The following is a 26357-nucleotide window of genomic DNA, read 5'->3' on the forward strand; positions in this document are numbered from 1 at the left end:
AAATTTGATTCGTAATGGAGAGTGGTCAGATTAGTCAAACAGTGAAACATGGGAAACTTTAAGAAAAATTTGGTATTGATTGGCCATACCAAAAATTCTGAAAATTTTATGGATAAAAGATATATGAGTCTATTTTCAGGGAAAATTAATGGCACTTGATTTGGAGTTTCATAGTTCCAATTATAAATAATTTAGTGACTGTTGCTCAGGAAGACAGCTTGCAGTGAAATTATGATTATATGGTAAACATTGACAAAAATTTGTTAATGAGTTGCTTATTGTTTTCTTATAAGCTTACTATGATCTGTAGGTGTGGTTGGCCGAATATTGTAAGGGATTAATACGTAGTTCATATTTGAATAGTTAGATTAACGTGTTAGTAATCCAATTGTAGGCGGTTCGTGTGTGGATCTCACAAGATATCGTCATAAATGTGTGTAACTAACACCCTCTTTCTTAGTCTAGATCGGCAAAAGTCGAAAAGTCGAAATGCCGAAAACCGTATTTTGTAGATTTGCGAGTGTGCGAATGCTCGTGAGGTAAATCGATTAATGTTTTTGGTAAGCTGCAATGTTTGGACCGCAAAGTGCATGATTTCTATGCCCTCGATATTTTTGGGCTTAATGGGCCAAAATTGGAATGATGGGCCAACGGCCCAATTTGGTAAGAATCCTCGATGCGTGATTACATTAGTACGTGAAAAGTAGGAATATGTATGAAAACCCTAAAATAGATAAATTATGAAATACCTTTAAAAGTGGAAAATTTACGCTTTACCCTAGTAGATAAATTACCAAATACCCCTAGGGTTAAATTGACCTAAATGCATGTTTGATCGTTGTTATTTATCGCATGCCATGTTGTTATTATCTGATGCATGAGACTGGGATATTGACGGAGGAAGTACTGAAAGTTGCTTGTCCACGTCTTGGAGGCTTTGCCTCAATTTATCGATAACTGAGCAGCAAAGGCAAAGCAATCGTGGAGTGTTAAATGGGTGGGTTGAGCTATTCCCCACATGGAGTGTATGGCTGGTACGGGTGGAGTGTAGTGGTTGGTGGGTTGAGTAGTCTCCCAAATGGGCTTGCATATGTTTACCGATGTTGCATGTATTTTGAAATGGGCCTATGGGCCATATTATTATCTGAATAAGGGCTAAGGCCCGCTTTATTGTAATCTGAAAAGGGCTTTGGCCCAAGATCACCATACCCAAATGGGCTTGCATATGTTATTGATGTTGCATGTATTTTGAAATGGGCCCATGGGCCATCATGTATCTGAATAAGGGCTAAGGCCCAGTTTATTGTAATCTGAAAAGGGCTCGCCCAGACCATCATTACTGAATGGGCTTAGGCCCAATGGGCTTGAGTGACTTGGGCTTTGAATGGGTTTTCCTTACACACCGAGTTTCCCTAAACTCACCCTTTTATTTTCATCCACGCAGAAATCCCCAACCATAGTGGGCTTGGAGTCGTGAGGGAATTGAGTGGCCACCCGCTCGAAAGTTTGATTTTCTTCTGGTGAACTGGACATCCTTTTAATTACGTTTGAGGTTTTGGGCTTTTAAATGTAATAAGGCCGCTTATTTATTTTTAATGGTTTTTATATATTTTATTTAGATAGATAATATTTATTTTAATTGTTGAAATTGGATAGCTTTAGGGCGCATTTTCAAAAACAACAGTTGATTTCAAAATAACACGACAACAAGCAAAGCTTCCGCAATGAAAGTATTTTCCAAAATTAATCACTTTTCCTAACAATGACTTAATCAAATCGGTTTCCTAGAAATATCCATGACGTTAAGGTGTGGCAATGGCGGTATGCATGTCTAGGATTGGATCCGAAGGGAGCTTGGTACTTAGCAGTCCGATGGACTCACCACCTCTTTTCTGGTTTCCTACCTGGTGCACAACTTCCTTTCACTTTAACCCTTAATGAATTAATCTTTTGAACATCAAGTACGATTTTCTGGACTTAGAATGGAATTTTTTTTTTACGTTTTGATGTGGCATGCTGGATCCGGCCATAACTTCTGGGCTGGGTTTGGGGTGCTACATCACATATATTTCAAGTTATGCATCTCAATGATAAGCCATTAACAACCCATAACCTAAACACATTCAACAACCACATTTATCAAACTTTCCAAACGAGCTAATCATAAGTCATATATAATTACTTCGAAACAAAACATTTATATATATCAAGCATATCATACACTTATACTATGAAACATAATTTCCAACATGAACTCATAACACATCACAGTCGAAAATGCATAAACATAACATCATTTCAACCCATTTTCGCACGGTTCATATATTTACAATCTCAAAACCAACAAAATTAATATATCAAGCCTATACATGCCATATATTCAAAGTTTCAAACTTATAAATTACTGATATTAAGGATCGATAGTATGACGGACTTCCTTGACGATCCCCGAGTCTGTAACTATCTTCCCCAATCTATAAAACAGAGGCAAACATACACACAGAGTAAGATATCATAGCTTAGTAAGTTATAAGCAAATAAATAACTCAATGACATAATCAACTCAATTTATAATAACATAATCACATTTAATCTCAAGCTTAAAGTTTCATATACAACATATACTTTCATATATAAATTTTACCTTGGCCGAATATACATATATCTATTATCAAAGTATCATTCAATTTCAAAGCCATAATATCATTTTATATCCGAATGTCAACACATTCATATGCAAATACTAATGAATCCAACTTTTATATAACGTGCTTATTCATAACATGTTTTCTAATATAATTCACTAATACACATATATTTACATTAGCATCATGTTTAATTTGCATCATATATCAAATAACCAACTTACCTTATTTTCAAATAGATAATCAAATATCACATACCTGATCACTTTAGCTCGATTTACACATTCGATCACAACTTATCATTGCCCGTTGAACCATTTGAAATTGAATAGGATACTCGGATAATCACATATATCATTCAATGCCAATGTCCCAGATGTGGTCTTACATGTAATCACATATCGATGCCACTGTCCCAGACAGGGTCTTACATGAATCAAATACAATGTCGATGTCCCATACATGGTCTTACACATAATCACATATCGATGCCAACGTCCCAGACGTGGTCTTACACAAAAAACACATATCTGAAATCCTATGTCATGACATATGTATCCTAGTTATTCCTAAGGTTTGTAAGAGGCTTTCGAATGTCGTAACTCGATTGAATCAAACTCATACACTTAGCTTTTAAACTTATACATATTCGGCTTCCACATATATACTATCACATTATTCATTTCAGCATATATAGTTCGTATTTAATCAAATAAATGACATCTATTTACTTATAAACTTACCTCAGACAACGATATTCGGAACGGGACGACTAATCGACAACTTTGGTTTTCCCCCGATCCAAATCCGATTTCTTTGGTTCTTGATCTAAACATATTCAAATTATACTCATCCAAACATAATTTCATTCAATTTAGTCCAAAAACACATAAATGGGCAAATAACCATTTTACCCCTAACATTTCTCATTTTTTACAATTTAGTCCAAATTGCACAAAACACTGAACATGAAAATTTTGCAAACACCATGCTTAGGCCTAATGTTACCCATGCTCATACAAGTCCATAAATTTCATTTATTTCACATTTTAGTCCCTCAATTTATTATTTTTTCAATTTAGCCCTAATTACTCAAAATCATCAAAAATTCCAATACAAAACATATTAATCCAAAACATATCTTTCATAATTCATCAACTAACATCACAAAGCTCAATTATTCATCAATGGCATAACTCAAAATATTCATCAAAATCAGAAATTCAAACACGGGCTTTGTACATTACACTGCAACGATCTCAAAAATGTAAAAATTATCAAAAACCGAGCTAGTTACATACCTTAATCAAGCTCAACAATGGTTGAATACCCTAAGCTTATTTCATTTCTTTCTTTCTCAATTTTCGATCAAAACAAGATAATATGCATGGTTGTTTTATTATATGTTTTATTATAACATATATTATTTAACATTTTACAAATTTAAGCTTTATAATTTAATAGCTTAAACATATATATATTAAGGCCACAACCGTCCATCACTAACTCCAATGGTAATATTGCAACTTAAATACTTCAAATTATTAAGATACATTCAATTCGACCCTTTCACATTAAACCATCAAAATTTCATTTTACGCGATTAAGCCCTTTTTTTAAATCATGCACTCAAACGACAAAATTAAAACACAAAAAAATTCACACATATAAATTCACACATTATAAACACAGAAAATAATATTAAAATATTTTTTAACTCGGATTCGCGGTCCCGAAACCACAGTTTCGAATAGGGTCTAAATCGGGTTGTTACATAATCTGGAAACATAAGAAAATTTTCCTGAAATTTAAAATTTTTTCTCATGTACAAAGTCACACGCTCATGTGGTTAGGCCGTGTGGCTCACAGCCAAGTGACACAAGTAACATGGTCGTGTTCCTAACTCGTGTAACTCTCTGACTTGCAAAACATTAAAGAGCAGTTTTCACACGGCCAAGACACACGCCTATGTTCTAGGCCGTGTAGCACACGCGGCTGAGACGTATGCTCGTGTCTCTGCCCATGTGTTCAATCCTGAGCATTCTATTTCTCAAATTTAAGGTGCAGAGGACACATGACCAAATCACATGCCTATGTGCAAGGCCGTGTGTCACACACTGTCAAGACACACGCCCATGTGTCTACCCATGTAGACGAAAATAGGCCACTTCAAGGCCACTTTTCTCACCCTTTTTAAAATTTACCTGCATATAACATTTGTACACACTAATATATCCTAACAAAACAACCAATTCAAGTCAAATATCAAGTTTTAAACATAATATGTCATCACACTACTCATTAGTATAAACATACTATGTAATTTCCATTCATTAACCACTAATAGATACTATTAAATATATGCACATAAACTAACATATATGTATATAAGCTTTTCATAACCATATTACAAGTTTTCTTTCTTTTCATTCCATCCTATACATTCCATACAAACCATAAGGTAGTTGTAAAATCTACCGGAGAAAATATGGATAGTATGGCCCAATGTGTTAATCCGATCCTCTGAACTCTTGTTAATCTACATAGAATATTAAACATGTAGGAGTAAGCTTATGAAAGCTTAGTATGTTCATAGGTATATAATGTGAATCTTACCGATCATACTTTAATAAATCATTAAACTAGCATTTCACTAATATTTCCTATCATTCGCAATTCCAAATGATGAATTCACTTTATTGAGCGCAATTCCAATGATTATTAAAGTTCTATCATATTAATTCATGTAACCCTTACCAAACTTTGTCAAATTAGAGAACGTCTTACGGATTTGAGTACATCATTAATTTTTTGCCATAGTCCAACTATGGTCTTACACGAATATTGCTATAACTCTGCTATGATCTTTCACTCATGATGCTATAACCCGGTTATGGTCTTATACATGTACACTTACTGTCATGATCCAACCATGGTCTTACGTTCACTATGCCATAACTCAGTTATGGACTTTTCACTGAAATGCCATAGCCCAACTATGGTCTTACATTTACACTTTTCCATGGTTATACCATGACTTAATCCATCATTTTGTCACTTGTCACTTCACTTGTCACTGTACGATTGTACTCAATCCAGTGTTCTACTCCATTTGAACTTTAGTTTTGATTTTTATTTTATCACAATAATCATAATTCCATAACAAAGATATGAAATAATACATTATATAATCTCTAATTTTAACAATTAATCATAAAATTCAACCATATGAACTTACTTGTACCACTCGGTAGAATTTGTAGAAATTCAGGGATTAGTCTGCTACTTTTTCTTTTCCTAGTTTATCTTCCATTTCTTGATCTATAATATAAAATTATTCATTAATTAGCACACATATTTCAGTCTCATTTCAATTCACAATTTATGCCCTTCAATTTTTAAAATTACACTTTTACCTTAAATTTTATAATTTTTTACAATTTAGTCCCTAATTATTTAGCCCATCAATTGAACTAATTTTTCTCAATTAACAATTTATTCCATTATTATAAACTAATACATAACCTTTGGAACTTAAAATTTCAGCACAAAACCCTAATTCTTAACACTTTCACAATTAGTTCCTGAAAATCAATTTCTATTGAAATCACTTAATAAAATCATCATTTAATGAAATTAAAGCTTCAAATCCATGATAATTCATCATAAAAATACAACACTCATCCATGGAAACTTTCAAAATCACCCATAGAATCAAAAACTAATTAATTCAATAGGTGGACCTAATTGTAAAAGTCACAAAAACATAAAAATTACAAAGAAAAAGCAATAATTTAACTCACATGGTGTAAAAATATGAAAAACCAGCTTCTTTTAGACCTCCTATGGTTTTTTGGCTGATGAAATATGAAGAAATCTCTAGATTTTTCAATTTAGTCTCTGTTTTATTTAGTTAATTTGCAAAATTTTTAATTTTGCCCTTATTTCACATTGTTTTCTTACTTTTTCCTTTGCCTATACCGTCCAGCCCATTTAATTTGGGTCTAATTGCCTTTTAAATCTATCCTTATTAGACACTTAAGCTATTTAATCACTTTAACAAGTTTTGCACCTTTTACAATTTAGTCCTTTTTAATTAATTAACTATCAAAACGTTAAAATTTTCTGACGAAACTTTAATACTAGCTCAATAACACTCCATAAAGATTTCTAAAAATATTTATGGCTCGGTTTATGAATTCAAGGTCTCGATACCTCGTTTTTTATCCAATTTACTTAATAATTTTTTTAATTCTCAAAGTTCACTAATTCAAAAATGCTTCTAATACCATACTTGACTCATAAATGTTAATTTATTTAAATTTTCAAACTTACTCGTCGGATTGAGTGATCTCGAACACTATTTTCAACACCACTGAAAATTAGGTTGTTACAACTCTCCCCCCTTTAGGAAATTTCGTCCTCGAAATTTGTTACCTGGAAATAAATTTGGATATTGTAATCTCATTGATTCCTTTGTTTCCCAGGTTGCCTCCTCCGAACCATGTCGATGCCATAACACTTTAACTAACGTCACTCATTTGTTTCGTAATTCTTTAACTTCACGAGCCTAACGAGCTTCTGACTCACTATAAAACACGAAAAATAACGTAGAGTAAGCATTTAAGCTCAGTAAGTTCGTATAACTTAAAACATAACTTACCATTTAATCATAAAATAGGTAAAATAAACATAGCATATCCCAACATAATTTGGCCAAATGCCTAAGCACATATACACTAACCATGTTAGCCATGTAAATACATATACAAACCAATAATCACGGATGAGCAATCATCCAATTCAATTTTCCATATACCATGTAACAACATTTCCCTATAAGTTATATGTATCCCTCTAATAGTCCGTAATCAACCCGTACCATTTCATATCAGAATTATGCCCATTGAACCATTAGAATTCTGTTGGATACCCAGGATAGCTCACACATAGTGTTTTAACTCATATAACTGTAATCCATCAAATCATGTACATGTATGCTCATAAGAGCTGTGAATTAGTATGCTCACATGAGCTGTGAAAATAGGTCTGGTCTTATGAACTGTGGGGTATCCGTAACACATGCCGGACCTCACCCATCGGTAGGACGTTCAGGACCAGCACTCCAATCATGTAAACCCTAATGACATGTCATTCATATCCTACAAATTCTTAAAGTTCAAACGGGGCTCAGTAATAGTCGTACATCGTTAGATTTGCAACCAGTATATACGTATAGCAATTCATAACACAAGTATATTTTAATCAAAAGCATATATAAACAATTTAATTACCCAAACTTACCTCGACGAATATAGGTAGACACGGAGGCGATTAATCCGAGACTTTCTCTTTGCCCCAATCTAAAAGATGAAAGCTTAATTTTGTTTTTATTTATTTTATTATTTATTTACCAATTTACATATATAACCTTAAAAATTAATCAAAATTTTCATAATGCCAAACCATGTTCATCCACTAACACCATTAATGGTCTAATTACTATTTAAAGACTCAAATTTAGGGTTCTATAGCTATTTAATACTTTTAGCTACTAGAACTCAACTTTTGCACTTTATGCAATTTAGTCCTTTTTCTCAAATTAAACATGTAAACGACAAAATTTCTTTACGGAATTTTTATACGGTACTACTATCATATTGTAGGAAATAAAATAATAATAGAATAATTTTTTTGACATCATATTTGTGGTCTTGGAACCATTATTCCAATTTCACTAAAAACGGGTTGTTACAACTCTTCCCCTAAAGGGATTTTCATCCCCGAAAATCTTACCAAAAAAAAAATTAGGATATTGCTTTCTTATATAGCTTCTTTAGGTTCTCAGGTGGCTTCTTTCTATTCCGTGTCACTGCCAGAGAACTTTTACTAAAGTTATGTTCTTATTTCTCAATTGTTTCAACTCTCGTGCTAGAATCCTGATTGGTTCTTCACTGTACGACATATAAGGCTGTATCTCGACATCCGTCAGGGAGTTAACATCTGAAGGGTCAGATTGATACCATCATAACCTAGACATGTGGAAGACATTATGAATCTTTTCTAGTTCTGACAGCAAAGCTAATCGATACGCAACAAGCTGATTCTTTCAGTAATCTCATGCAGCCCGATAAATTGCTAGATCAGCTTCCCTTTGCAACCGAACCGAAGGAATTTCTTCCTGGGTGATACTTTCAAGAATACTCTATCATCGACTTGAAATTATCTATTTTACATTTGAGATCTGCATAAGATTTCTGATGATCTGAAGCTGCTTTCAAACTATCTCGGATCACTTTTACTTTTTCTTCAGTCTCAAGAATCAAATCAACCCCGTGTATCTTTTTCTCACTGAGCTCAGTCCAGTATAACAGAGTTCAGAATTTATGACCATAGAAAGCTTCATATAGTGTCATCCTTATGCTCGACTGAAAACTATTGTTATATGCAATTCAACCAACGGTAAATATGTCACCCAGTTGCCTTCAAACTTTAATACACAACAACAAAACATATCCTCGAGAATTTGGATTACTAGCTCAAACTGACTATCTGTCTGAGGATGAAATGCAGTGCTAAAATGCAATCGCGTACCTAATGCTTCCTGTAATTTTCGTCAGAATCATGATGTAAACTGCAGATCTCTATCCAAGATGGTAAAAACTAACACCCTGTGTAATTTGACACTCTTAGAAATGTATAATTCAACTAATCTCTCAAGGGAGAAATCTGTATGTATCGGAATAAAATGTGTTGACTTCGTCAGGCGATCAATGATAACCAAAATGACATCTTTCTTTCTCAGAAATAAAGGTAAACCCGATACGAAATCCATAGTAACTCGATCCCATTTCCACTCTGGTATCATCACTGCCTGTAACAATCCAAAACGTACCTGATGTTTAGCTCTAACTTGCTGACATACTAAGCATCTCGATACAAATTCAGAAATCTCACTTTTCATTCCCGGCCACCAGTACATTATTTCAAATCACTGTACATCTTATTACTTCCCAGATGAACAGACAAGCTACCACTATGAGCTTCGTGCAAGATTCTTTGAATGATCTCTAGACTCTTTGGTAAACACACTCTACCTCTAAACAATAAGCAATCATCGGGTCCTATTTGAAATTCTAAATCAAAAGTCAACTCACACTGTGCCCGTTTAGCTAGCAACAAACATCACATTTCTAAGCTTTGTAGATCTGTTGTAAAAACATCTGTCTAACTTTCAACTCGGCTCAGATCGAGCCATCGTCATATAATGCCAGCCGTGTGTTCATCGCTCGCAAAGCAAATAAAGACTTTCCACTCAAAGCCTCAGCAGCTACATTCACCTTTCCCGGATAATAATCAATGATTAATTCATAATCTTTCAATAGTTCGAGCCATCTACGCTGTCTCAGATTCAAATCTTTCTACGACATTAAATATTTTAAACTCTTATGATCGGTAAACATATGACATTTTTCACCGAACAAACGGTGTCGCCAAATTTTCAACGCAAACATAATAGTTGCCTACTCTAAATCATTCATTGGATAATTCTTTTCATCTGGCTTTAACTGTCTAGAAGCATAAGCTATCATTTTGTCTTCCTGCATCAAAACACAACCTAAACCATTTAAATATGCATCATTGAAAATTACAAACTCGTTACCCAATTCAGGTTGAACCAAAACTAGTGCATCGATTAACAATACTTTCAACTAATTAAAACTCTGTTGACATTTCTCGGACCATTCGAATTTCAGAAATGAATAATTTAGTTAAACCAAACGACATCACAAGAAAATCATAGTGTTTGTACCTGGTTCTAAATGTAGTTTTTAACATATTTGAATCTTTAACTCATAGCTGTTAGTAGCCAGAACAAAGATCACTCTTCGAAAATACTGTGGCACCTTTCAACTAATCAAACAAATTGTCAATTTGAGGCAGTGAATATTTATTCTTGATTGTAATCTTTTTTAGCTAATGGTAATCAATACACAATCTCATCAAACTATCCTTTTTCTTAACAAACAAAACTAGTGCACCACAAGGTGAGAAACTGGGTCGAGCAAAACCCCTATCTGTCAATTCTTGCAACTATGCTTTCAACTCTTTCAACTCAGTAAGAGCCATTCTGTAAGGTGTGATACATAATGTTCGTGATAGGTTTTAAATATCTATAATGAATCGTTCCTGAAACTAACTATTATCACGATGAAGGCAAGTGTACCTATCGAACAGTAGTATAGCTTTAGCAAGACTGAATTATTGAACCCAAAGGGACTAAAAGTACTAGTATCAACTTTCTTTTTATTATCTAGCCTAAAAAATAAAAGGGTTTTGTTTATCTAACTAATTAATTAAACTAAGAAATCACAGAAAAGAAATTTGGGGAAAATACTTTTCGGAAAACTTGATTGATTAAGACAATACCTAAGGAAAAATCCACCTAGGCTTCACTTGTTATTTGACTCTGAATCGGACGATTTATTCATTCAACTTGTTTCGTAGAGATCCCTAAGTTATATTATTATCTCTCTCAAGACTAACAATGTCTAACCCTAGATTGAATAATTGAAATCTCTTTCTAATTAACACCCAAGGGTTGTATTAACTCGATCTATGGATCCCTTATTTGGTTTCACCCTAATCCGGAAAAATCTTGTCACCCTATCTCTAGGCGCGCAACCAACTCCGCTTAATTATGACAAATTTACTCTTAGATAGGGTCTATTCCTCATCTGAATAAGAGCTTAACTTGAATCAATATCCTGGAATATCAAAACAAGAATTAAGAACATATAATTAAGAGAAAGTTAAATATTTATCATACAATTCAGATAATAATAACAAGATCCGTCTTAGGTTTCATCCCCCTTAAGTATTTAGAGGTTTTAGTTCATACTAATGAAAGAAAACATCTCAAAAGAATAAAAATAACAAAACATAAGAAAACCCAAAACTCCTGAGGGAATTTGAAGGGAGATCTTTAGTCTTGATGGTGAATCTGGCTTCTGAGATGGATCAATCGGCTTTCCTTGAGCAATTCCTTCCTTCCTCCTCTCTGTCCCCCTCTTCTCCTCTTCTAGGGTGTATTTTTAGGCTTTTGAATGCCTAGGAGCCCTCAAACTTGGCCTTTTTTGAATTGGACTAAACTTGGGCTCGGCAGGGACACGTCCGTGTGCGATTACTTAAGGCCGTGGTCAAGGCTGTTAAATAGGCACGAGCGTGTGATCTACCTATGTAAATCATGCTTTGACCTTACCAAAGGGACACGACTGTGTGGTCTGCCCTTGTGAGGAAGTTCAGGCCGTGTTGATTTTGTACGTTGGCCCATTTTCTCTGTTTTTGGCCCGTTTCTCGTTCCTTTCACTCTCCTATGCTCACCTAAGTATAAAACATAAAATTAAGACATTAAGAGCATTGAATTCACCAATTTTAAGGAAAAATCATATATAAAATGTGCTAAGCATGGGATAGAAATATGTATAAATTCTGGTTTATCAAATACCCCCACACTTAAGCATTTGCTTGTCCTCAAGCAAAATCCTCAACTCATAATCAAAATAAATTCTTCTCAACTAATAATTTCTATCGATAACATCTCAAAATAATCCATAGGTAATCATACATTGAAAATTCAACTGAAAGAACATCAAAGTTTCAAACATTCCAAGTTGAGCATTTTATTATGAAAATATAGGTGTCTCGCCTTATCTAAGTAATTACCTTTGATTCAAAATATCACAGAGTTTCACATCCTCACTAAAGATTCACTCAAATCACTCGAGGTGTTTAAGGACATAAATGAAGCACTCAATAGTCAATAATGAAAAGTCATTACCATAGGCTTGCATGAAAATCAAATCTCCACCACTATAAATTGAGATGAAACATCAATCAAAAGGTCTTTAGAGGGTTGTAACGTGGCTTTGGTTAGAGGGTATGGTCACAAGCTGAAAGAAAGGGTTAGAATCGAGATTGAATTGAAAAATTGCCTAACTAGAAAAATGACTAGTCATCAATTGCGTACAACAGAGCTTTTTCTCAGAATATGAAATTTAACTTCTTTAGCTCAGAAGATCACTACTACTAATACGTATACATGTAATGTTTTTAGAACAAGTCAAATTACAAAATAGAATAAAACATAGCTAATCAACTATTCCAACTCAAATCTCGACAAAAATAGGGATCGAATTAATTTAGGGATTTCAACAATAATGAGTTATGGGTTAATATTGAGGGTAAATTAATGAATGGGTTGTTAGGCTCAAGGGGGTTCACTAAGGGTTAATTGTGAAGGTAGGCTTTTATGGAGTGAGTGGGTTAAACCTAAATGCCTTTATCAATTTGACATATCAAATCAAATGGTGTCGTCTTGACATGCATAATCAAGCAAGTTCTAGAATAACAATTCAATACTAACGCACTCATAATGAAAGTGAGCATGAAAGAAATAATAGATGCTCTAAAGGCTCAAGATCTCACAAAAATTATAGCTTTTTGATGTTTAAACCTTTGAATTCCAACTCAAACTAATACCTAAACTTGAGGAAACAACCTAAAAGTTTTTATTTCTTCAAAAATCAACTTATCATGCCTAATTCCCTAATGTCTTAAAGTTTAAACAATCAATGCATAAATGCCTATGTTTTAATTTAAGACATTTAAAAAAAATCATAAATTAATCAAAATCCATTCTAATCATGGCATGAGAAGATCACATGAGAATAAGACAAAATTCAGGGATTTCTAATGATGATATAAAAGACCCCTCACACTTAAGATGTACATTACCCTCAATGTACAAAGGTAGATATATTGAAAAGGATAGTTTTATAATCATAAAATAGGGAGAGAAGTGAAACTTCCTGAATGATGAATGAATTCCTTGAACTGGAGTTTTGGAGAATAATCAGCGTGAGAGTGGAGAAGGATACTCCGGTGGTGTTAAAGGTTCATTAGCCCATAAGTCTTGCGCCAAAAGAATAGTATATCTAGTGGTAGCTATGGTTGTGGTCGAGCAGGACATGGCAGTCATGGAGAACCTTTCCCAGTGGAGTTTTTAGTTCCTATGCGAGGATGAGCTTTGGAGCTCTTTCTGACTGTGATAAAATCAGGAACTCTTTAAGAGGTATACTGAAGCATAATTACTCGTAGTGAAATAGCCGAAGAATAAAAATTGTAAAAACTAGGATAAAATAGTATTAAAAGGAAATAAAAAAATAATTTTAAAATATAGAGATAAAAATAAAATAAAATAAATAATAGGTGTTTATAGAGAAGTTGGGGCACACAGCCGTGGGGCATGCCCGTGTGCTTTAATCTCAGCCCGTACGTTTCGTAGTTTTCAAAATTAGGCGCATTGGTGTACACGGCCATGTTGCACGGTCGTGTCGATCTCCGTTCGCTTCTCTCACGCCCGTGTATGCAGGTGCACGCTCGTGTTAAATTGACAGGTTTACCCACAGTTTCAAAACACAGGCGTGTTGCACGCCCATGTTATTTTGGCAGTTTCGCCCACGACCATGTCGTATGGCCGTGGCTACTTATTGCATCCCATGTTAGGGAAGAAATTTTTGCCCTATTTTCACACAGCCGTATCGCACGATCGTGTTTATCCCGTGGTATATGCACGACCTACAGCACGCCCGTGTGCCTGGCCACGTGGTTTAGAAAGCCTGCGTTCCATGGGTCAGTTAGTATGTTAGATGTTAAAACTAAAATTTAAATAAATTAATATTGTTAGTGCTCGGGTTGCCTCTCGAGAAGTGCTTATTTATAGTCTAAGCTCGACTTACCTCTCTGGTGTGTGATCATGGTGGATCGAGGAGTTTAGACTCCTCATCCGTGCTATAAATTTTATCAACATAAGGTTTAAGACGAGTAATTTTTACCTTGAACGTGCCGAATTTGGGGTGATTTACCTCGACCATACCGTATGAAGAAATGCTAGTTACCGTAAGAGGGGTTTTTTCATTCGGTTCAGAAGTTGCGATTTGAGGATCTGCTGCATCTAGTAGTACTTTGTCTCCAACTTGAAGTTAATTTGGTGAGGCATTGAGCTTGTTCTGATGTAGGTTTGGTTTATCGTGTTTTCTTAGTTTAAATGTCAGCCATTCATCTAACTCCTCAATTAGTAACCTTCGTTCTTCATGGGTAGATTCTTTGTTGTGGATTGAACATGGCTGATGTGTGTCCTTCGAACTTATTTCCTGCAAAATAAGTTGCACTGTATGATCAGTCTTAGTAGAACAATTTGTATAATCACCTTCAATTTTCGATGTGTTATTCGGGTTGCGAACTTGAAGGTTGATTGTTTCGTCTCCTACACAAAGTGTGAGTTCACCTGTGCCAATGTCAATAATTTTTCTAGCAGTTACTAAAAAGGGCCTTCCCAAAATTAAAGGAACATTACTGTCATCTTCTATGTCTAAAACAACAAAATCAACTAGGAATATAAATTTTTCAATTTTAACCAGTACGTCTTCAATGATACCCCTAGGAAATCTGACAGTTTTATCTACTAATTAAATGCTCATCCTAGTTTGTTTGGGTTCCCCTAGACCTAGTTGCTTAAACAATTTGTAAGGCATAACATTGATACTAGCCCCTAGATCAGCCAACGCATTATTAACATCTAAACTACCAATTAAAAAAGGAATCGTAAAACTCTCTGGATCTTTTAGTTTGTTGGGTAGCTTATTCTGAAGAATGGCTAAGCAAACTGCATTCAGCTCCACATACGACCTTTCATCTAACTTTCGATTATTTGCTAGAAGCTCCTTTAAAATTTGACTGAGTTCGGCATCTGCGAAAGTGCTTCAATAAACGGTAGGTTAATATGTAGTTTCTTTAAAAGTTTAAGGAATTTACTAAATTGTTCATTTGAGCGGTCTTTCCTTGTCGCATTGGGGTATGGCACACGAGGTTTATATTCTGTACTTACAGATTTTTGTTCGTTTTGGCCTACCTCATTCTTACCTTCGCTTACCACCAGTTCTGGCCTTGGTTTTGCCACTAACCCTTCCTCATCTTGAATGGCAATTGCGTTGAGTTGCTCCCTTGGGTTAGATTCAGTGTTACTTGGCAGGCTACCTTATTGTCGTTCGAAAATCACCTTGGCGAGCTATCTAATCTGAGTTTCAAGCCCCTGGATTGATGCTTGTTGATTTTTGAGTGCCGTCTCGGTATTCTAAAAATGAGTATCTGACGCCGAGATGAATTTGGTTAGCATCTCCTCAAGTTCGGTTTTTTCTTTTACTGGTATGGTGGTTGCTGAAAGCTTGGAGGGGGTGGTGGTTTCTGATTTCCTTGGTCTCCCCATGAAAAATTTGGGTGATTCCTATAAGGATTGTTATAAGGATTGTAAGTATTGCTATAAGGATTGTTTTGAGATCGAGGATTATTACCCATGTAATTTAACTGCTCGTTCTCCATGTTGTGGCTATAAGGTGGGTATTCTAAATTAATCGATTCACCTCCATTTTCTTCGCATTGCATTACATGGTGAACCTGTGAAGAACTAAGAAAACCATCAATTTTCTTATTCAAGAATTCTACCTGATTAGAGAGCATGGTGACCAAATCGACGTTATAAACACCGGTTATTTTCATTGGCTCTGTCCTCATGACTTGCCACTGATAGTTATTCAATGAAATCTCCTCTATAAATTCATAGGCATCTTCAGGTATTTTATTGTTGATGGTTTCGCCAGCAACTGCGTTAACCATTTATCGAGTCGAAGGATTCAGGCCATTATGAAAAGTTTGAACCTGTAGCCAGAGTAGTAACCCATGGTGAGGGCATCTTCGAAAAAGGTCCTTATATCTCTCCCATGCATCGTAGAGTCTTTCTAAATCCATCTGCACAAAAGAAGAAATATCATTACGTAATTTAGCCGTTTTAGCCAGCAGAAAATATTTTAGTAAGAACTTTTCGGTCATTTGTTCCCAAGTAGTGATTGACCCTCATGGTAACGAGTTCAACATTGTTTAGCCTTATTCCTTAACGAAAAGGGAAACAACCGAAGGCGGATGGCGTCATCAGAAACGCTATTAATTTTAAAGGTATCACAAAATTCTAGGAAATTTGCCAAGTGAGCATTGGGATCCTCGTCCTGCAAACCAACAAACTGAACAAACTGTTGTATCATTTGAATTGTGTTAGGTTTCAGTTCAAAAGTATTTGCAGCTACAGTAGATCTAACTATGCTCGATTCAGTTCCTGTCAAAGAAAGTTTAGCATAATCATACATAGTACGCAGAGCAGGATTTTAATTAACAGCAATCGCAGGAGGTAGCGAATTTTCTTAGTTTTCAGCCATCTCTTTGGTTGTGGTTTGAATATCGTCCACTTGTTCATTCTTTGTGTATCTTAAGCTTCGCCTTATTTTTCTTTGACTTCTGCAAACTGTGCGATCGATCTCATTGTCAAAAAGCAAATGGTCCTGACGGGTTTCTTCTAGTCATAAACTATAAGAACTTGCTAGAAAAAGGGAAAAAGAAGAATTAGTAATAAAAATTAGAATAAAATTTAAATTGCGGTAAAAGTAAATGGCTAAAGTAATAAAAATCGAGTGTTCCTAATATCTTAATTCTCCGGCAACGGCGCCAAAAACTTAATACGTGATATTCGTGACAGGTTTTAAATGTTTATAATGAATCATTCTTGAACTAATTATTATCACGATGAAGGCAAGTGTACCTATCGAATAGTAGTATAGCTTTAGCAAGACCGGATTATCGAACCCAAAGGAACTAAAAGTACTAGTATAAACTTTCTTTTTATTATCTAGCCTAAAAAATAAAAAGGTTTTTATTTATCTAACTAATTAATTAAACTAAAAAATCACAGAAAAGAAATTTGGGGAAAATACTTTTCAGAAAACTCGATTGATTAAGACAATACCTAAGGAAAAATCCACCTAGACTTCACTTGTTATTTGACTCTGAATCGGACGACTTATTCATTCAACTTGTTCCGTAGAGATCCCTAAGTTATATTATTATCTCTCTCGAGACTGACAACGTCTAACCCTAGATTGAATAATTGAAATCTCTTTCTAATTAACGCCTTAGGGTTGCATTAACTCGATCTATGGATCCTTTTATTAGGTTTCACCCTAATCCGGCAAAATCTTGTCACCTTATCTCTAGGCGCGCAACTAACTCCGCTTAATTATGACAAATTTACTCTTAGATAGGGTCTATTCCTCCTCTAAATAAGAGCTTAACTTGAATCAATATCCTGGAATATCAAAACAAGAATTAGAACACATAATTAAGAACAAGTCAAATATTTATCATACAATTCAGATAATAATAACAAGATCCATCTTAGGTTTCATCCCCCTTAAGTATTTAGGGGTTTTAGTTCATACTAATAAAAGAAAACATCTCAAAAGAATAAAAATAAAAAAACATAAGAAAACCCAAAACTCCTGAGGGAATTTGAAGGGAGATCTTCAATCTTGATGGTGAATCCAACTTCTGAGATGGATCAATCGACTTTCCTTGAGCAATTCCTTGCTTCCTCCTCACCGTACCCCCTCTTCTCCTCTTCTAGGGTGTATTTATAGGCTTTAGAATACCTAGGAGCCCTCAAAATTGACCTTTTCTGAATTGGACTAAACTTGGGCTTGGCAGGGACACGCCCGTGTGCGATTGCTTAAGGTCGTGGTTAAGGCTGTTAAATGGGCTGTAACAGCCCAATTTCGAGTCTAATCGGAATAGGTGGTTTCGGGACCCCTTAACCGAGTAAAATATTATTTTTATATTTTTAACAATGTTTACAGTGTGGTAGTATTACTGTGTGAAAGTTTCGTAAAGAAATTTTACCGATTAAATAGTTAATTCGATAAAAAAGATTAAATTGCGTAAAATGAAAACTATGTGTGCCATTAGTAAAATGACTTATTTGATAATGGCTTTATAAATGGGAATCCTTGCATGGTAATTATACCATTGCATATTTGAGTGGACGGTAGTGGACCTTGAATTTCATAATTTATTTGGTTATTAAACATGGGTATTTTGGTAAATTATGGAATAATGCTTAATAAAATAAAGCCATATGATATTTTTATTATGTTTTCATCATCCTCAACCGAATAATTAAACAAAGAAAAGGTTTTGGAACCTTTAACATTCGACCATGGCTTTCTAAGGGATTTAGGTACGGTTTTTTATCCGTTTTTAATGATTTCTATGTTTTTGAGCTCGTTGCAGCTTGGTTTAACTGACCCGCACCTCAATTTCTGAAATTGGTTGTGTTTTTGAAATGTGCCATTGATGAGTGCATGTTTGTTTTAATATTTCTTGTTAAATTATTGATGGTTGTTTATGGATATACAAGTTTTATAAAGAGATTTTTGATGAAATTGAGTATTTGGGATTAAATTGAAAAAGATAGAATTTTTGTGGTTAGAAATGTGAATAAAATAAAATTATGGGTTGTTTCAATACTATAGAAAATTCGGCTAAATACATGTATATTGGGGTTTTGTGTATTTTTGCATAATTATGCATTAAGGACTAAATTGTTAAAGTATGGAAATATAAGGGCTATTTTGCAAAATGGCCAAAATACTTGTATATGTATTTAATTGATTATTTTAGTGAATAATTGAGTTAAATTTGGTTAAATTTAGTTCAAGCCAAACGAATTCAAGATTTTGATCGAGGAAAAATCCGAAAGTAGACGAATAGTCGACGGATACACGAGGTAAGTTCGTATGGTTAAAAATAATTATATGATATAAGAAATGATGGGTAATCGGCCAAATTGTATGTATGTAATGGTAGATATGTTAAATGGCTTTGTACTTGATTATATTAATGTTACATGATGATGGAATGCCATAATATATATTCGGTCTTGTGTTTGAAAGTAATGAAGTACTTTGTGGTTGAGTAAATGTATATTGGAGTTAATTGAGCTTTCATATATGATAAATTAAATGCCTTGTATGTGGTAAGTTACTAAGGAAATATTTTTTGTTGATTAAATTAAATACTATATATACATATATGTGCCAAATTGAAATGTATATATAAAAAAAAAGTTGAGGTTGCCGAACGCAAATAAAGTTGATAAATTTGAATTGATGAATAGTGAGTAATTGAATTTCGACACAGAGGGTGCGAGTATAAAAGTTGATAGATGTAAAAATTGCACTAAGTGTGCGAATCTGTTTATTGAGCACTAAGTGTGCAAGCTTAAGTATCTAGCACTAAGTGTGCGAATTCGATATATAATGCTGAATAACTAATTTCACTAACTGTGCGACTTTTTGAGTAATTGGGAATGGTTGAAAGTATTTTTGCCTTGAATTTTTTGAGAAGTATTTATGATTTATAAATTTGAATTTGAGTAGGTGAGTATCAAAACTATAGGGTTAATATTATTGATCGTAAAACTGTGTGATTGATAATGGTAAAGAAGGTTGCATGATAGATGTACAAATTGGATGAGTAAAATGATATGATTATATATATCTATATACGATACCATGTAGTAAGTCTATAAGAAATTTAAATGTTCTTGTTTGAATAAAACAATTTGTTTAAAATGTTAATTTTGGATATATGGCTAAATGAATTATAGCCGAATGTAGTAAGGATAGAATGGGAATGTTTGAGTTGTTTGGGTTGTTTGGATTAAGTTTTGATATTGAGAAATTGAATGGAAAATGTATGAATGAAAGTGTGCTTGAGTTGATTGTGAATAAATGATATTCGGGTTTCTAGCCTAGCAGGCTATGTGCCGGGGAATTTGATCGGGCTTCGTGCCTAGCAGGCTTATTGCCGGTGAATAAATATCAAACCTTGGGTCTAGCAGGCCTTGTGCCGGTGAATGATTCAGGCTAAAAGCCTAGCAGGCCTTGAGCTGGTGAGTTTTATCAGGCTTATTCCTAGCAGGTTTATACCGGTGTATTACTTTAGGCTCGATGCTTACAAAGTTAGGTGCCAATGTGGTATGGAATGTGTAAGACGAGTTGGATGGTCAGGTACGACCTAATTAATTTGTTATTCAAAATTAGGTAAGTAAGTAAAACGATTATTTGTTACAAATTATGAATTATTGATGTTACTGATGAGTTAATATTTATACGGGTATAATTCTACTATCGGTTATATAAAGGTGTTACAGGTTATACGTAATGAAATAAATCGACCCAATGCTATGTGAATTCTATGATATTGATATTGTATTGGTGATATGTGATATAAATGGTTTAGTCACATATATGGCATTTAGTATGCAAGATACAGAGTTTTCGATGTTGGTCTCAAGGGTTCAACTGTAAATATGATGCTGCGAGAATAGAAATGATGATACAAATCAGTACAGGTATACATAGTACACTTGACAAGCAAGTGACATTGATAAATTTATATGACACGTGAGTAGATGTGATAAATTACACATGAATTACATGACTGTTAAGGAAATAAATATTGAATTAGATGAGGCTGGTTTAAAAGCTTTATGTTAAATCTTTTATACAGTGCTGATAATTATGCAAGCTTACTAAGCTTATTAGCTTACTCTGTCTATTCTCTGTATTTTACAGTGATTCGAATATTCACTCAGATTGGAAGTCATCGAAGATTTAATCACACTATCTAGGAGGCAATTGGTATTCCTGAACTCTTAGAAATTGGGTAAAATGGCATGTATAGGCTAGTTAATAAGTTGATTATATGGTCACTTGTTTATATGAATGTGAGATGAATTTTGAGTATTATGATCAAGCTATGTGATATGGCTTGATATGAGAAAAGTTGGTTTGATACGAAAGCATTATATGATGTGTGCATTTAGTGTTAAAATTTATAATTGGTATTTTGGTTTGAATGATATGTAATTATGGATGAGTTGATAAGAATGTTGAAATGTGATTAATTTGTAAGTGGTATTTAGATGCTTATATATATGTGACTACATGGAATGGTCACTTTAGTATAAGCTTATATAATTGTTTTAAGCATGATATGTTGGATTAGTGTTGAATGATGTTGACGATTGATAAGTTAAAGTCTTACTGTTCCAGTTTGAGTTATAAATCCGGTAATGCCCTTACCTATTCTGGCGATGGTTACGGGATAAGGGTGTTACAATATGGATGTGTTTGAAAAGTTTTTAAATTGAACGAAATTTTATGGCTCGGTTTTGTATGAATGTAAGTGTTTAAGTCCGGTAATGCCTCGTACCCTGTCCCAGCATCAGATACGGGTAAGGGATGTTACATGGGCACGGGCGTGTGATCTACCCGTGTAAATCGTGTTTTGACCTTTCCAAAGGGACACGGCCGTGTGGTCTACCCGTGTGAGGAAGTCCAGGCCATGTTGATTTCGTACGTTGGCCTATTTTCTCCGTTTTTGGCCCGTTTCTCGTTCCTTTCACTTCTTATGCTCACCTAAGTATAAATTATGAAATTAAGGCATTAGGAGCATCGAATTCACCAATTTTAAGGAAAAATCATCCATAAAATGTGCTAAGCATGGGATAGAAATATGTATAAATTACGGTTTATCAAGGTGCTATCAATATCGGTGATGTCCTAGGTACTAATTCAATAGAAAATTCCACCTCTCTGATCGGCAGTAATCCAAGTAACTCCTCTAGAAACACATGAGGATACTCACAAACCACTAGAATTGACTCAAGCCTCAATTCAGACACTTTAGAATCCAATACATAAGCAAGGTAAGCATTGCAAACTTTTCACACATATTTCTGCGCTAACGTAGCTGAAATAACAATAGACAACCCACTCACACAATCTGATTCAATACAATAAGCTTTCGTCTGCAATTTACAATAGCGTCGTGTAAAGTTAGCCAATCCATGCCCAAAATCACGTCAAATTCATCAAACGGTAATAGCATCAAATCAACCGAAAAACTATAACCCCGAGTCATCAAAGGACAATTCTTGCAAACTTTATCAACGAACACATACTTACCTAGGGAGTTCGATACTTTAACAGAAAATTAAGTGGACTCAACAGGTAAATTCTTACTAGATACTGAATTTGTGCAAAAAAACGAATAGGTTGGTCCCGGATCAATCAAAGCATTAACATCAGTATAAAAAATAGGGAAAGTACAGGTAATGACATCTAGCGCAAAAGCATCCTCTTGTGCACAAATAACATAAGCCCTAGTTGGTGCTCATGCCTCGGATCTCTTAGCAAAATCTTTCGTTACACCATCACTACTACTCAAATTATTGGGATTATGAGGTGGTTTACCTCTCGCAGTTGTGTTGTTCAGCCTCGTAATTTAAACTTTTTCTTTCTCGAATTTCCCAAGGCAATTACGATCATAATGCTCGAAGGAACCACACCTGATGCACAGTCTGTTCTTCATTCAACATTCATCATAATGTGGTCTTTTATAGTGCTTACACTCGACTCTGACATCTTCGACACTACCTACACTTACTACAGACATAGCCTAAGGTTTGGGACTGAAGCGCCAGTTACCTCTGTCTCTATTGGAGTACCCTACTGAAGCTGTAGAACGATTATGATGTTCTTTTAGCTCTTTGATGCTGACTAATATGACTTCCCAGTCTATCTCTTTCTTAGGTCTTTAGCTTCAAAATTAGCATGTGTTTTCTATTTACTTAGCTCTTCAGCTTTATGTGCTCGGTCAACCAATACAAAAAATTTTTTCAGCTCAAGAATTCCAACTAGAAGCTTAGTGTCTTCTTTTGACCCTTCCTTAAATCTCTTACACACAGCAGTCTCGGTCAGAATACACTCCCAGGCATATTTGCTCAGTCTAACAAATTCTCGTTCATACACTGACACAATCATACGGCCCTGTTTGAGCTCAAGAAATTCTATACATTTTTTATCGAGAAATCTTTGACTAATATATTTTTTTGGAACTCAATTTGAAAGAATTCCCAAGTGATCCACTCTCTCGACGCTACAGAAATCAACGTGTTCCACCACTAGTAAGCCGAATCTTTCAATAACGATATCGTACACTTAACACACTCGACCAGTGAACAAGATAGTTCGTCAAAAACTCCGATTGTATTCACTAACCAAAATTTTGCTCTTTCGGGATCATCTTCAGCAGTAGCTCTGAATTCCTCATTCACGTACTTACGAATCTTATCAACAGGTGGTTTACTAACTTGTAATGGTTTTATACCTTGAGGAATAACAGAAACTAGTTAGGGAGTAGGAGGGTTGGAGGTTGTTGAGTAGCTGGGTTTGTCCGTACGAACTTAGTGAACCAATCACTCGTCATCTGGAAGAAGGCTTCCTTAGTCTCTCTTCGTCGGCCCTCAAATACTGGCCTTGTACCTCTCGATGCTACTCCATGAACAGGGGCTTGAGTGTTGATTTCTACTTTATCGAAGTCAGCTCGATTGGATGCCATTGCTATATAAAAACATGTTTTAAAATGGTCAGGAGATATCAAACTATCATAGGTTATATAATGGCATGAATAGCTAGACTCGTACACACCACGTTCAGTCTAAGATTCGACTAAATCGTAGCTCTGATACCAATAAATGTAACACCCCTTACCTGTATTCGTTCCCGAAACAAAGTTACAGAGCATTACCAGAAATTTCACATCAAATAAATATAATTTTTAAACATTTCAATTCATATCATTAATCATATTAAAACAAATCCAAATCATACATATTGTCCCTTATACGAGCCCTCTAGGCCCTAAATACACTTTAGAAACAAGTCAGACAAATTAGAAACTCAGAGAATTTTTCAGAAACATTGAAATTTTTCAAAGCTTAGGGGTCACACGGCCAATAGACACTCGCTTGTCTTAGGCCGCATTCGAAGTAAGGACACACGGCCGTGTCCCAGCCCGTGTCCGTGCCTATGTAACTCACTGAATTGGGTCATACAGCCAAGCCACACACCCGTATGTGAGGTCTTGTGCTAGGCAGTGTAACAACCTGACTTGCAACCCTTTGGAAGCCACAAGGGACACACGGCTGTGTCACTTGGCCTTGTGTGACACACGGCTGAGACACACATCCATGTCTCTACCCGTGTGGATGAAAATAGGTCATTTTTACAAACCATTTTTCTCACCCAACTTGGCATATACCTATAACTAAAATTGCACATATACACAAGCCATAACAAGGCATCAAAATCATGCATAAACAAGTCATATACATATGGTATAATATCATACAACCAATATGACCTTAGGCACCTCAAATGACCATATGTAAACATGGAAAATCATGTACTCATTTTGGTCAAAATGATAAACTAACTTTCAACAAGATTTGAATCAATTCATACCATTGAATTCGCTTACCAAAAAACTTAGCAAATTGTACTAAATATACCATTTAACTTCTAGAATCAGTATTCATATATGTCATTCATAACCAAGTACCAATTCACCACATTCCTAACAAGTCACATGACATATATAATATGCATATTCACTACTATCATTTCATCATCCATTTTCAAACATAACAAGCCAAGCATCAACCATTTTAAAGCTAATATTTACATGCCAAATCTATATCTATTACACCACCAAAATACCATAACTTAAGCCAAACCAAATGGTCATCTCAACTTCAGAACACATAGCCAACATTAGCCAAAATACCTATACATGCCATTATAACCAAAATCAAAACAACTGAAAGTACCAAAAGAGTCAATGGATAGTCTGATATAGCTCCGACAAGCTTCCAAACTGAACCAGCTTCCAATTCACTATAAAACACAGAAAATAACGCAGAGTAAGCATTTAAGCTTAGTAAGTTAGTATAACTTAAAACATAACTTACCATTTAATCACAAAATAGGTAAGATAAACATAGCATATCCCAACATAATTTGGCCAAATGCCTAAGCACATTTACACCAACCATGTTAGCCATGTAAATACATGGATGAGCACAACAATTGATTAAGTTGCATATACATGTATCATCCAACTCAATTTTCCATATACCATGTAACAACATTTCCATATAATTCATATGTATCCCTGCAATAGTCCGTAATGAACCCTTACCATTTCATATCAGAATTATGCTCGTTGAACCATTAGAATTTTGTTGGATACCCAGGATAGCTCACACATAGTGTGCTAACTCATATAACTGTAATCCATCAAATCCTGTAAATATATGCTAACACGAGTTGTGAATTGGTATGCTCACACGAGCTGTGAAAATAGGTCTGGTCACACGAACTATGGAGTTTCCACAGCACATGTTGGACCTCAGCCATCGGTAGGATGTTCAAGACTAGTACTCGAATCATGTAAACCCGAATGACATGTCATTTTTTTTCTTACGAATTCCTAAGGTTTCAACGGGGTTCGGTAATAATTGTATGTCATTGGATATGCAAGCGGTATATACGTATAACAATTCATAACACAAGTATATTTCAATAAAAAGCATATATACACAATTTAATTATACGAACTTACCTCGACGAGTATACGTAGATACAGAGGCGATTAATCCGAGACTTTCTCTTTGCGCTGATCTAAAATCGTACGAGGTCTGTCTTGATCTATACGGATAAATTTAACTCAATTCAATAGATGTTTTATTCAATTTAACACAAAATCATATTTGAAAAAATTACCATTTTGTCCCTATACTTTTAATCTCTTTGCAATTTAGTCTCTATCTCATTAAAGTGGAAATTTATGCAATTTCACCAT

At 34.7% G+C, this 26357-nt stretch overlaps 1 non-coding gene across 1 annotated transcript; it reads left to right on the forward strand.

Annotated features, from left to right (window-relative positions):
- Positions 1–16437: 16437 nt before the first annotated feature.
- On the forward strand, positions 16438–16544 carry LOC128291112 (small nucleolar RNA R71). Its single transcript, XR_008280888.1, has one exon. It is a non-coding gene; the product is annotated as a small nucleolar RNA R71 (small nucleolar RNA).
- Positions 16545–26357: the final 9813 nt, after the last annotated feature.

The sequence above is a fragment of the Gossypium arboreum genome, chromosome 3, assembly GCF_025698485.1.
Source record: "Gossypium arboreum isolate Shixiya-1 chromosome 3, ASM2569848v2, whole genome shotgun sequence".
Taxonomy (NCBI): Eukaryota; Viridiplantae; Streptophyta; class Magnoliopsida; order Malvales; family Malvaceae; genus Gossypium; species Gossypium arboreum.